Here is a 13,874-nt window from a genome sequence, read left to right as displayed (position 1 = left end):
AGAGCTGGGGGAGCAGCAGCGTGGGTCTTTGACCCACGGGGCACAGGTTAGCCTCGTCTGCTCCAGGAGGGCTGGCACTGGAGGATGGACCGAGGCTGGCAGTAGATACACAATAAAGATGCTAAGAAGGAGAAAGAGAGACCAAGAAAGGGAAGACAGCATATCAGAGGCTGATAATCAGCAAGACACAATGACCTGAGGTGGAGAACAGAGAGGGAAGTGAGAGCAAGAGCAGAGGCATACAGCCACCCTCAGCAGGAAGGAGAGTAGAGCAGCGAGGTCTCCAGAGCCCCACGGACTGTCCCGTACCCCAGGCCAACCTCATGGCTGTTTGATGGGGCTGGGACTCCAGGTGGGACCTGAGACTGGGATCCCCCCCCCCTTTATTTCTTCCAGAACTGCCAACCCAAGTTGGAAGGAAGGGAGGAGAGACTTCCCTATCCATCCTGCCCACCCCAGGGTTGGCTTGTGGGAAGGGTGGCTCTGAGAGTGGGTGCAGCCTCCTGAACCTCGCCATTTGTGTCCAAGTGAGCTGGAAAATTCTGGAGCCCAGTAGACTCAGCCAAGGGACCAGCCAGCCAGCAGACCAATGCCTTCCAAAGATGCTGTCTTCTTCTCGCCTGATGTGGGGCCAAGTGATTGGGACACTGGTGGACACTGAAGGGCCATGGGAAATCAGGGTTTGTAGATCCCAACAGTGTCTGTGATATTGGAGTGGCTTATCTACAGGATGTCATGGAGAGCCCAGTCAGGGTTTAGTTCTTTTGTCTGCTTCAAAGCTATCTCTACAGGGAAAAAAGATCCAATCTTGGAGATGTTGGCCCAGGCATGATCCTCACAGATGACATAAACAAGCTACCTGGGGACATGGGCAACCCTTACTGTGACTCCTCTGCTTACCCTCTAGCAGGGGAGTGACTAGCATTTGCTGAGCCCGGATGATCCTTCTCCCTTTCTCATTCCTCCACCTCTACTCCTACAGTGTGTGAAGAGAGGACTCAGCACATAAGTATCCTACTTACACACGCATATACACACACAGACATATTCACTATGAAAGTAATCATAACCACTTACAGAACATTTGAAAACAGAGAAGGAAAAAAAATCCCCGTGATCTCACTTAACATAGCAGCTGTGACAATTTGAGGATTACTTCTATTTACCTTTTGTCATATGAAAATGCTAATTTAAACACAGTAGTTTTATTCTCAGTATGATTCTGTGCCCTCCTTTTCTCATTTAATATTTTGTCATAAGAATTTTAGATGTTGTTGTATAGTCTTGACAGTTATCAGTGAACATGAGAGATTAATATTCCAGGAAATGGATGGACAATGGACAAGAGTCCCATGCTTTGTTTTGGATATTAGGTGATTTCTGTGTTTTCAGTTCTCTGCAGTATAGCCTTTTCACAGTTTGAATTTGTCTCTGGGAGAGATGAACCACCAGTTTTGCATTACGTTAGTCCAGCACCATAGACAAGGGCCGCCATCTTTATATATATATATTATATATATATATATATATATATATATAATATATATACACTTATATTTATATTTATACATACATATGAAATTTATTGTCAAGTCAGCTAACATACAGTGTACATACAGTGTGCTCTTGGTTTTGGGGGTAGATTCCCGTGATTCATCACTTACATTCAACACCCAGTGCTCATCCTGAAAGTGCCCTTCTCAGTGAAGGGCTGCCATCTTTTGACCCTGTGCCATTTGCTGCAAAGGAAACTGTGTCAAGAGTGTGGATGAGTCAGTGCGCATCCACGACCATTGCTGGGCTGGCTCAGCACCTTCTGGGTGAAGGGTGCCACAGATTACTACTGTTGTTGTAGTTTCTAAGTCAATGGATCAATTGTTGGAGTAAAGCAAGTTACAGGCTCAGAGGTCTCCAGAGCCTGGTTGCGTGGGCTCTGGAGAAGTAGCCTTAGCTGGGACTACTGGGACAGATTTTAGGGGACATTTGTGGCCCTTTTAAAATGCACCAGGTGCCTCTCAGGGTGGGCCACCTGTCCACCTCCCCCCAGTCCTGAGCAGGAAGCAAAGTTATCCTGACAAAGGTGCACCCACCTCTTCCATCCCTGAGGGAAGTACTTACTGCTTCTCATTTGCCTGAAACTCTAGGATCCCACCCTACAATGTCCCCATCAGCAGTAGTAAGGGCACAGATGGGGGTGGGGCTGGCTATGCTGTGCGTTTCTCAGCATCACCCTTTCATTTCACTGAATTAAATTTAAGGAGATGCAAATCCCAGGAAATGTTGTTTGTAAATGCAGAAACTTTGAAATACACAACTATCGAAGAACAGAGCACATCGTTTGTCAAAATAATAGCATAGAAACTATGCTATTGATATAGGATGCTATTTGTAATGCATATTTGTGGGGAAAGCATGAGTTCAGGTTTTTTAAAATTAATTAATTTATTTTGAGAGAGAAATTCAGAGAAGGTGTGTGTGTGCACACATATGCGTGCGGGGGAGGGGCAGAGAGTGGGAATCTTGAGCAGGCTGCACTGCCAGCACATAGCCTGATGCAGGGCTCTTACACAACCATGAGATCATGACCTAAACCAAAGTCAAGAGTCAGACGCTCAAGTGATTGAGCCACCCACGTGCCCCTATAAAGGTGCATATATCTTTTTTTTTTTTTTTTCCATGCTGGGTATGAAGCCTAATGCTGGCCTTGATCTCACAACCCTGAGATCAAGACGAGAGCTGAGCTCAAGAATTGGATGCTTAACTGGCTAAGCCACCCAGGTGCCCCACGATCTCAGTTTTTACTGAATAAATGACACACACACACATACACATGCAAGTTTAGGATGCTAAAAATATACACCTAAATGTTAAAATGCTATTTCTGGATAGTGAAATGATGGGTGAACTTTACTGTCCTCTTTTCACTTAATTATATTTTCCACTTTAATATAATTAGCATACAATAGTTGTGTAATTGTTAAAAGGTGCTCTTTATAGTACAAAAATATCTGTCACCCACATTTCTTTTCACTTCACAAAGCCTTTCATAAATACTATTGTATTTGATCATCAGGGAATAAATCACAGGAATAAATCAAGAACAGTATTAAATAAAATTTATTCAATAAAAATGTATTAAATAAAATAAAATTCAGTAAATCTCACACCCCATTTTACAGATGAAGAAATAGACGTTCTGGGGGCTCTCACGGTACCGTGTTCTTTCAGGATGGACTCTCCGTTCTAGACTGTCAGCTCTCTGCGTCCAACAGGCAATCTCTGAGCTGCATTCCGCTTAAAACAAAACAAAACAAAACAAAACAAAACAAAAAACAAAAAGGTCAGTTGCCTAACTTCTTCAACCTGGACAAGAGAGCTAAGAACACAGCTCTGATCATTTCCCGGCCCTGCCCAGAGCCTCCAGTGGCTCCTCTTGACTGCAGGGCAAGGGTCCTCAATTCCGGACATTCTGGGCTGGATCATCCTTTGTTGTGGGAGTGTCCTGTACACTGCAGGGTTGTTAGCAGCATCTCTGGCCTCTTGGTAGATGCCAGTAGCACCCGCCCCGACCTCCCCCACTTCCCTCAACACATACCCAGTTGCATCAGCCAAAAATGCCTACAGACATTTTATCTCTAGACAAAATTGTGCTCGGCTGGGAACCAGCCAGCATCCCTGAGCCCCTACCCAGGCCTCTGGTGACTTCTGTACCAACTCCCTTGCCAGGGCCTGTCTCACAACCTCGGCATTTGTATGATCCCTCACCTCTGCCTTCTTCACATCTAACTTCTCGGGCAGGTGGAACCCGTGTACCCATGGGGGCGGGGGGCTTCCTCTGTGGCCTCACGGCACCCCGTGCTAGCCCTTCCTGTTGGTGTGTGGAAATCCCCAACTGCTCGCCTGTCTCCTCAGTGGAGTGTGAGCTCTCGAGCACAGGGCCTGTGTGGCGCTCACCTCCTAGACCCTCGTGCCTGGGAAGGAGACATGGCACACACTTTATAAAATACTTGGGCTGGAAGGAAGAAGAGAATGCAAAAGGGAGCAAAGTTACTTGCACTTTCATGATCTAGCAATCTCATTTTTTTGTATTGTTCAAAAGGTCCGTTTATGACTTGTCAAGCCTTGTCGTGCACTGGAAGAGGACTGTACACGCAGTCACAGCTGAGCTTGTCCTTACCAGCCCGGGAAATGGAGAGTTCTGATGAGTGGCCTTAGAGAAGCAGCAGCAGGAGCCGCAGTGACATAACACCAGTGGATGTGAGTTTCTCAGGCCTCTGCCTCTCTGAGCCTCAGTTTCCTACTCTGAAAACGTGAATCATAAAAATGCCCGCCTCGGAGTTGAGAGCGGGGATGCATTGAGCTGGAACACGTGGCTCCCCCAGCAGTCCCAGGTGTATAAAGAGTGTTCAGCCCATGGTAATTGAATCAAAGTTACAATCTGACTTGTAGCATCTGTAGGACCCCCACCAGGGCCATGATCTGACATTGGAACCGGCCCTGAGGGATTCCCTTTCTTGTCCCGGCCTCCTGAAGCGAGCTGACAGGACAGCCTTTGATGGCTCCCGTCCTGTCCTGTGATTTGCACTTTCCAATACCTCAGAGGCATTCACCATTTTCTACCTGTTCCCTTTGGGTTATTCCCTGGATGTCGGGGCTTTCTCCCAGGTTACTGAACGCTCCATCCCTGGCTGGAGGCTGGAAACTCAGGCTCAGGACAGCTGCAGCTTCCAGTTGGGAACAAAGCTCCCAAGAGCGGTGTCCCTGGGCAGCATTGAAGCCCACTGAGGCTCCTCTTACTCTGGGGTTTGGCTCCAAGGAAGTGGCAGCAATGGTAGGAGGCAGGATGGCCCTTTCCATGCAGCAGGGCCTTGTGATGCCTTTGCGGTCCTGCCCTCAGAGACTACTGCTGCTGTAGGTTTGGAATGTCCAGTGTGGAGTCCAGGGACATAAACATGAAACCCACTGATAGTAATACCACATGGTGCTCTAAACCATGGTTTATTTTTGTCCCATGGATATCGTGGCAATTCATTATTTCCTTCATTGCTTAGGCTGCTAGGTAGCTCAGAGTCCAAATCGTGTCCTGTCTCCCTGCACCTGAGGCAGATCGTTTAGTGTGCACATTTGTGAGGTCATCTGACTTTTCTTTTCTTATTCACGTCTCCCTTCAGTCACTCAACAGTTCTTATTGTTATTATCCTGAATAGAACCTTGTGTGAGGTTCACAGAATCATGTCTCGACAACCAGGATGCTGGACAAAGGACACACCGGTCCCCCTCTGTCCTGTTGTCTGTGTGCAGTAGCCAAAGGCTTCAGGAGCCAGCGGCCCAAAGAGCTGGGGTCGCTTCTGTCATAGGTTGTAAGTTCATTGAAAATCCTGCCCTGTCGGTTTATTTTCTTTCAGTCCCACGTGAGGCAGTGCTAGTTTTCACAGCTCTTCACAGGACTCAACACCTGATGCTAAAGACGAATTAAAGTGGATCCGCATGCCAGGCACATTTTGGTTAAGTCAGATGATTTTCAAAAGAAATTCTCTGAGACTCCTCACAGCCTTTCGGGAGATGTCCCTTCCACCCTCCCTCTCCCTCTCCTCCCCACCCCCACCCCGGCTCTCTCTCTGAATCTCCCCTCGTCTCACATGTGCCCCACTCGCCTTTCTTTTCTTCCATCCAACATACCATCACTAGCTAAACAAGTTACTTCACTTATTTGAGCGTCAGGTTTTTTTTTTTTTTCAATCCCTAAAAGAGGAATTGAAAAACACCTCATAGGAAGATTGTGTGAATTACATTAAATTTATTTGTGTAAAGCACTTAGCATATTGTCTGACACGGGAGAAGTGTAACAAACGCTATTTTTATTCAATCATTCAACAAACATTTATGATATACCATATGTTGAATGCTGGACACACACAATCAGATATTTCTCAAGGGAAAAATAATTCTCTTTATTTAAATACACACATACCCCATAGTAATCTGGGGCAAAGAAGCACTGAGACCCCGCTAATGGTGCATACTGTGAAAGTCCTAGAAGAGGCTGGAACGGCACATGGCTTCATCTTCTCTGGAAACCTTTCCTGGGTTGGTGTCAGCAGTTCTTGTCTCCTTCCCTCGCCTCTCCCTCCTTTGGCGTCTGAGACCCCCCTTCTCTGGTTCAGGGTCACATTTAGGGCCCCAGCTCCTGGCTGCACTTTAGGCCAGGCAATTCCAGGACTATACTCCACTGTCCAGTCCTACTTGGGCTACTTCAATAGCCACTATCTTTATGCAAATTAGCCCCCAAAAGAGGAGTCTTAATGTTATATTTGCTTCCTCCCCTTTTCTTTTCTAATCACGGCCTGACTGCTTTCCGTTTCCCTCTCTGCTTTTGTGAACCTGTTGTGCCCGTGGTGCTCACAGGCTCTAAACACCGTCCATTCAGTGATGCCACGAGTGATTAATCTGTGGCTAGTTTCCTTCCATCTTCCCCAGAGCATGTGCAGGGCCCATTCATCAAGATGCCCAGATAATTGAAGCAATCCACCTTCGTTCAGGGCCACGCTCTGGGCAGTGATGCTGGCCCGGAGAGCTGTTGTGTTGCATGTAATTACTCTTCCCGCGTGAATCCCTGGGGCCCCTCTCTGCCTCTTGCAGATCCCCATCACCTTGAACGGTGTTTCTGCACATGCCTCTCCCCTCCTCCCCACCAAGTCCTTCTGTGGACTTTCATCCCGGGCTGGCTTTCACGATGTTTTACCCTGACCCTGAGAAGAGCCGTTGGCATTGACAGAGCAGGCAGACGGACTCATTGAAACTGCAGTTAGAGGGAGCTGAGTTGGCTACTGGAGAGAACTATCTTCCCTGAGGTTTGGAGAAGCAGAGATCCACCACCATGGAGATGGTGTGATGTTTCTCAGAGAGCTCGAGGGAAAGGACAGAAAGGGGATCTCTTTTGACAGATGACTGGCGAACTGGATGTCCTCCCTGACCTGCGTCCAGTGGAAGGAGAGATGTTAAGCTCAGAGGCAGCCTTAGCCACTGTCTGCTCCAGCTGCCCTCACAATGCCAACCTTGGGATGCCTTTTCTTAGCACAGATCTTCTTTAATTATTCACTTATTCACTCATTTACTCATCTCACAGATATTTGGGATTTACGGCATTGCACTGCCATACCCTTGCTGTCCCAAGCACGATGTGGGTAGAGGTGACGGCAACAAAGTGGTGTCCCACTAACCTGGAGGAATGAAAAAGTTGTATAAATATCATCAATATTGTCTCCAGACTGTCAAGTTGATAAAAGCAATAAACATCACCAATTGTTTTAGGGGATATTCTGCAAGGGAGGCTTTGCATTCAAGAGGATATTATTTCTTCCAACCAGTGCCAATCAACAATGGCAACGAAACAAAGAGGCATAAATCACTGTTATAAAGAAGACTCTCATGAGTGTGACCTTGTAGCTGTATGCCGCAGCAAAGGATCTGAAGCCCAGGATTAGACTTAGGGGTGTAACCTCAGAGACCCAGAGAATGTGAGGTTGTCATTGTCCTTGAAGCCCTGAAGAGTCTGACTGCCTCACTTGGAATTCAAGTCTCCCAGAAGGTGGCCCCAACTTGATTTTCTTCTAACAAGCTGCATTAGACCTTTAGAGGAAGAAGCACTGTCATGATCGTGGTGTCTCATTTCTACTCTCCATAGAAGTGAATATACGACATTAAAAACCATAGAATAAGTACAAGGAACACAACTCTAATTTTCTCCATAATGTTTTCTTGATGCTTTTTAAAAAATAGCAAGCAACAGATTCTTAAGCAAAAGTTGGTGTCCTTGCTGTGTTGATGTCTTGCGTATGTGCTGAGTTTGATAGAGGGTAACCCATATTGTCCACTTTGTCCCCATAAGAACCCTCCATTCAGTCAGCTCTGATCTCGATCCCAAGCTCACGACTTTGTTTTCTCATGAACTTCCTTTGTGCCAGAATATTTCTTTTCTTCTCTGTCTACATAACTTTTTACTTTTCATCTACAGCCCTGTTTAAATTATGGCCGAACCCTCCCAAACCGGGAAGCCTCCATGGTCATTCCCATACAGGGAAAGCTTTCTTGCCACATCACTTAATAACATACCACTTTGTGACATGTCCCACATTGTTACTTCATGTGTGTATTTAATTTAAGTGTTCCTGTGTCCATTTCCTAATGAGCCTATGAGTTTTTGAGGGCAAGACTCAGGTGTTACATTTCTGTCTCGCCCTTTGATGCTGCTGGGTGATAGACAGCACTCACATTTTAAAGAAGCTTGTTCCTTGAGTCAGTACTTCTCAATCTGAGGAGCAGAGAGACTCACTTTAGGAGTAGAAATTCTCTGAGACACTGAGAATTCATTGCATCTTGAAAACATTGCGCTAAAAGTGGGTGATCCCTTGGTGCCAACGGAATGGTAAATTAAAATGCACAATCAAGCACTGATTAACATGAAGTGAAAATACAAAACTTAAATGTCATTAAAATGTCAGTGCTTAGGGAATATATCCCTAGCACCCTCTTCCACCCCTATCCCTGCTCTCCATCATCTTGTTCCACTACAGTCCGTGTGCACCAGGGGAGCGGGAACAGGCCAATTGCATTTCTATGGGGTGAGAAGCTTGGAAAAACCTAGAGCTTTAGATCCTTAGTACATTTAGATTCTGGTACAGCATCTTCAGGTCAAATTTCTTTGTGTTAGAGCAAGGACCAGGAGAAAAACCAGGTAAGTGCAAGGTAAGTGCAAGATTCAAGGTAGAGAGAGGGGTTGCTGATGCCAGATGCTGTGGGTTAAGTGGCATGGATGCAAGGAAGTGGGCATAGTTTGCAATATACCGCTCATGAGGAAAGAGGTATAAAAGGATTTCAATCTAAAATGGAACCACAGGATATGAAATAAAGAATCCCATGCATTTGCCCTCAGAAGAATGGAATTTCAGAACCAAGATACTGATTTTCTGTAAATGCTTGATTTACAGAAGAGTGAGCCTCATCTCCTCAGCAAGAACATCTGTCAAGAATCCCTTCCTATCTTCAAGTCCATGAACTTCCTATACTTGGACTTTGGCTGGACTTCCCCCTCTTTGCACTCCTTGCCCATAAATATAGCCTGCCCCAAACCCTCAATGGACTTGACTGTAGCTTGCTAAGGAATGCATTTTCTGAATTTTGGTTGTGCTGTTATTCCCAAATCTAAATTCTAGTGACTTGAGCTTGCCTTAGTTTACCTTTTTATTTAGGTCAACCGAGGGAAGATGAGAGGGAGCCAGACTATAGCAGTAGATTGGGTATTGTAGGAGGTAAGAAGATGAAGGTAGAAGGGAAGGGGCTGGAAACTTGAGGAGGAGCAGAGATGAAAGAAAGTCTTTATTATTTAGTTTTTTAATATGGAGATGAGCACATTTATATTCCCTGTAGGTCCTCATCTTCTTCAGTCTGATGGGGAAACAAAGCAGACAGCTGCAGCCACGGGAGACAGACTGGACTGACCCTCTTCACCCCAAACCCAAAATTCCATGGAAAGGTTCTCACTGATCCAGCTGAGTCTTTAGGAGCCCAACTAAGGGTCAAAAATTTTGTATCGAGGCTGTGGGGAGGAGGTCCTAAGTAAGTACATGACAGCACCTATGGGGGTCATGCAGATGGAATGGAAAGGAGAGCAGTTTTCAATGAAGAGGGGTGTTCATTAATGTGGGTAGTTTGGAGGTGGAAGAGAGTTTAGAAAATTTGAGAAGCTCATATCTCAAGCTTATTTTGTTTTGTTTTTTGTTCTTGGAGAAGTTAGGGCCACTGCAAAGAGTTAGGGGGTCGATGGAGATTTGAGTTACTGAGGGCTTGGAACATTACAATGCAAAATGAGAAAGTCAGCAGAGCGACTGAGCAACTGGGACATGCATTCAAGGGTAGGAAGCATCGTTGTGTCATGGCATCAATACTGATTTTTTCACTTAATGGACATTATTGATGACAACCTCCATTATCTCCCAGCATCCTAAACATAGATGGCACCAATAAAAGCAGATAGTTGGGCTGATCCAGGGTTGGAGAGCAGCAATACAGATGCATCAGGAAAGGAGGCAAACCAGTGGAGGAGAGGGGAAGGGCTGAAGTAAGTGTCCACACAAGAGTAAGTGTCCACACAACTTGGTATACAGACCGGGACTGATGTTTGTTTTTCATTTTAAAAGGGAGTATTTAATTCAACATAGCAATGAGAACTGAACAGTATTAAAAACAGGAGTGGCTTAAAATGCATTTTAATCCAGTTTCCTTTGGAGGAGTTTGCTAGTTCTCTACAGCAAAAGGATGCTAGGAAAATGTCCGTAGAAAACAGAAATTCTCTCAGGATGCACATCTAAAATTCTTAAAAGGGCTTAAAGATTCAGGGAGGAGCTAACCAACTGTTGTGTTTCAGTAGCACGTCTTATCATGGCCCTTGCAAATGGAAATGACCCTTCAGGTAAGGCGGGCACATTGTGGTTTGCTGAGGAAAGTTCCATGTAATTATCAATGGCACCTCTTTTCACTATTGAGAGGTCCCAATTTCGATCTTAGTCAGCTCATACTTGGTCAGGTCTGAAGGGACTAGGGCAAGTGGTCTCTCAGTAATGTCACTTCTTTGTGTGTGGTGCTGTAGGCCTGATGATCTGGAAGGAGTAAACTTTGGCTCTCAAACTGCTTCTCTCTTCTTGGTGTGAATGGAGACTCCTGGAAGTCACCAGTGCCTGCAGATCTGGGGTCCAAGGAGAAAGGATCAGTGATAGAAACAAAGCTACCCTGTCCTGCTGGTTCCCCGTAGGGGAAGCCACATAAGCAAAGGCTAGAGAAAATGGTTACATTCTTTGTTGGCAGATGGCTTAGAAAATACTGCCCATACTGAACTGGATTCCCCTAGGCCATTTGATACACCCAGGGTGCCTCAAGGCAGGAAGTCCCAGAAACCACAGGCAGTTTGTGACGCCCACTTCAGCTTTTTTCAGCATGAAAAAGACACGGGCCATGCAGGAATCATCTTTGTTTCTTGCCACAGTGAAGCCCGATGATGTCTTGCATAAAGTAGATTCTCAATACATACGTGACTGAATGCGTGTCCTCTACAGGACTGGGTTTGTTCTGTCTTAGAGGTGCCTCAGTTGGTGGCCTTCAACTTGGTATACAGACCTATATGTGTACAATGCAGCACAGAAGATGGGGCAGGTGAAGGTGGGGAAGAAGGCTGGCGGGAGCTGGGATAGATTTTTTTTTTTCCTGAGCCCAGCTGGTGATCAGCTTATACCCTAAAGCAGAAGGATTAATAACCAGAGTAATTTTATCCCCATCAGAATGTAACTACAGATGTGGGCTTATTGGGTGAAACAGCTAATCCTTTCTACATTTGGCTCACTCATGAAATACGATGCCTGGGGTTGTCAAAAGCACTATTTCCACATGGGCGTGCTGCTGGGTGTGCAGCCCTCCTGGGCTGTGTGGGCAGCTGTCGACTGTCTGTGCTCTTGCTGTGGGTGAACTGACTTCTCACTGGACTGATGGAGGGGAAGGGAACAGGCCTGTGTGTATGTGAGGACACTGAGAGGAGGGAGGGCGTGGTTGAAGGAAAATGTCAGGTGTTGGAGTAGGTCGGTGCGAAAAGAGGCTGGAGGGAAAAAGACTCTTGGAAAAACCTAAGCTTCCTTGCAACCCTGTCTTACAGCGTCAGGGATAGGGAGGCAGCAGGAAGAGGGAAGAGGGCTGAGGAGAGGGGGTGCGCCTGGGTGTACACGTGCTCCAGATCTGAGCCAGCAGGCACCCAGGGATTTACAGCGTGGCAATGGTTGGAGGCTCCAACGCCAGGAGACTCAATTAATCAAAGAGCTGCTGCTGATGGAGCAGAGATGAAAGGGTTTCCAGGCCAGTCAGTGATATGCTTGGAGCTTTTCCCCGGGCAGCCACCCTGGGGTGAGTAACAGGAGACAAGATTCTTTCTGAGAGCTAAGGTCTGCGAGTTCCACGCCGCCACGGAGGGAGGTACCCAGGCAGCCAGTGGGCGTTAAGTGGGCGTGGTCAGGGCGACGGGGCGGTGCGCGTGACCGCCCCCACCCCGGCCGGCTCGGCGCACCACCTCCCGCTGGGCGTGGGGGCAGGGGGCGGGGAACGACGGTGGTCCCGGTGGGCCGCGTGCCTCCTACCTGACCCCGGCCGCTCCCTGCGCGGTGATCCGGGTCCCAGGTTGGGCGGCGCAGCGCAGGGCGCCGAAGGCGTCGCCCTCCCTTCCACCCACCGTTACCGGGCTCGGCTGGTCGCTCCGACCCGCTCGCTCTCCCGCTTCTTTTCAGTCCCAGGCTGGAGGGGCAGGAGAGGTTAAAGCTTCATTCCAGTGAGCTACGTTCCAGAACCTTTAAAAAATGCCCCGGGGTTCCTGGAAGACGTTGAGAGGAAAGCAGAGTGTCCGACGTCCCCACCCAAATGCTCCTGATCCAGAGACCGCTTTTGACTGAAGAGTCCCGGTGGGTGGGAGGAAAGGGCAGAGTGGCTTGTAAAAAAAAACAACCTTCTTATCCATTCGTCTTCCTTCCCCTACCTTCTTCCCTTGGGTTCTTAATTAATGTCCCCCCTTCCCTCCAGCCCAAAGAATCTGGAGCCTAAAACCCTTCTCCCACAGGGCAGGGCGGGCCCACCGAGGCCGCCCTTAGCCCGGGAGTTCAGGCGGGGCCGCGCAAGGAAGGATTGTGCCTCCCGGGCGGGTCTCTGGGTTGGAAAGCTCACATCACCATGGCAACGAGGTCCTCGCTTCCCGTGGGAATAACGAACTCCCGAAAGTGCAGCAAATTGGAAAGGGACCTGCTGAGTGCCAGCTGGGGCTCTAGGCCCGAGGGGGGAGTCTGCAGAGGGCGGACGGGGCGGGGGGGGGGGGGCGGGGGGGGCGGGGTACGACCGGGCCTGAGGGGCGACCCCAAGCGTGGATGCCGGGCTGCGCGTGTTTCCTCTGAGTCAGGTGGGGCCGCACATGCTGGACACGTGACACGCCGTGCTTCCCGGGGCCGCCAGTGAGCAGATGTAGTTGCTGACTTGCTTAGAGCAGTGTCCTGGCTCTGGCTAAGTGGGACGGTTCCCTTCTGTTCTGGCTCGCGGCTGAATTCAAGTTCTATGTGGCTGAGGCCGTTAGTTTATTTTTTACAATTTTTTTTTTTTTTGGAGTTTTAAAAGTTGTTTTAGTGGTAAAAAGAAAAAAACATTTTTTAACCCATCAATAAATGTATAAAGAAGGAAATGAAAATGATCCACAATCCCCAATTCTTACACCCAAAGATAGCCACTATTAACATTTTGTTGTCATCCTTCCAGATTCTTCCTGCACGCGTGTTCGCACGTGAATGTAGTATTTACAAAAGTGGATTACTCTGCACATGATGCTTTGTCACTTAACTTACCACAGACAGGGAAAGCGGGAAGAAAAACCGATTTATTATTTCTAATGGCAACATAGGATTATCATAACTTATTAAGCATTTGCTACTGCTGGAAGTTTAAGTTGCTTCCCAATTTTTACTCTTCTTTGTGGGAATAAACATCCTCACACATACATTTTTGCATACAGTCTGTTAGTTACTTTAAGTTAAGTGAAACTTCTAGAGTCACTGGGTCAAAGAATAGGGGCATTTGAGATTTTGATGTACATTTCTAAATTCTGGGTCTCTGGGTTGTTTCAGATGCAAGTGGGCTTTTTTTTCTCCTCCATTGGTACTAGGAACAACAGGGTGAGTTCCTTTATAATATGGTGTCTTGGTTCCTATTCCCGCCAAAGCAAAATCTGAAACAAGAATAGTATGGCGTGTGAATATTTATTATATCTATTGGGTGTGAATAGTTTTTTTTCCAGAGGTGATCCC

At 47.2% G+C, this 13,874-nt stretch overlaps 1 long non-coding RNA gene across 1 annotated transcript; it reads right to left on the bottom strand.

Annotated features, from left to right (window-relative positions):
* Window positions 1-3,099: 3,099 nt before the first annotated feature.
* LOC113603646 (uncharacterized) lies at window positions 3,100-12,822 on the bottom strand. Its single transcript, XR_003425305.2, has 3 exons — window positions 12,174-12,822; window positions 4,052-7,220; window positions 3,100-3,294 (listed from the first exon to the last, which is right to left on the bottom strand). It is a non-coding gene; the product is annotated as an uncharacterized LOC113603646 (long non-coding RNA).
* Between the last annotated feature and the right edge of the window lie 1,052 nt (window positions 12,823-13,874).

This window comes from Acinonyx jubatus, chromosome B4, assembly GCF_027475565.1.
Source record: "Acinonyx jubatus isolate Ajub_Pintada_27869175 chromosome B4, VMU_Ajub_asm_v1.0, whole genome shotgun sequence".
Classification (NCBI taxonomy): Eukaryota; Metazoa; Chordata; class Mammalia; order Carnivora; family Felidae; genus Acinonyx; species Acinonyx jubatus.
The sequence above is the reverse complement of the archived record's forward strand: the minus strand, read 5'-3'. Positions and strand labels throughout refer to the sequence as shown.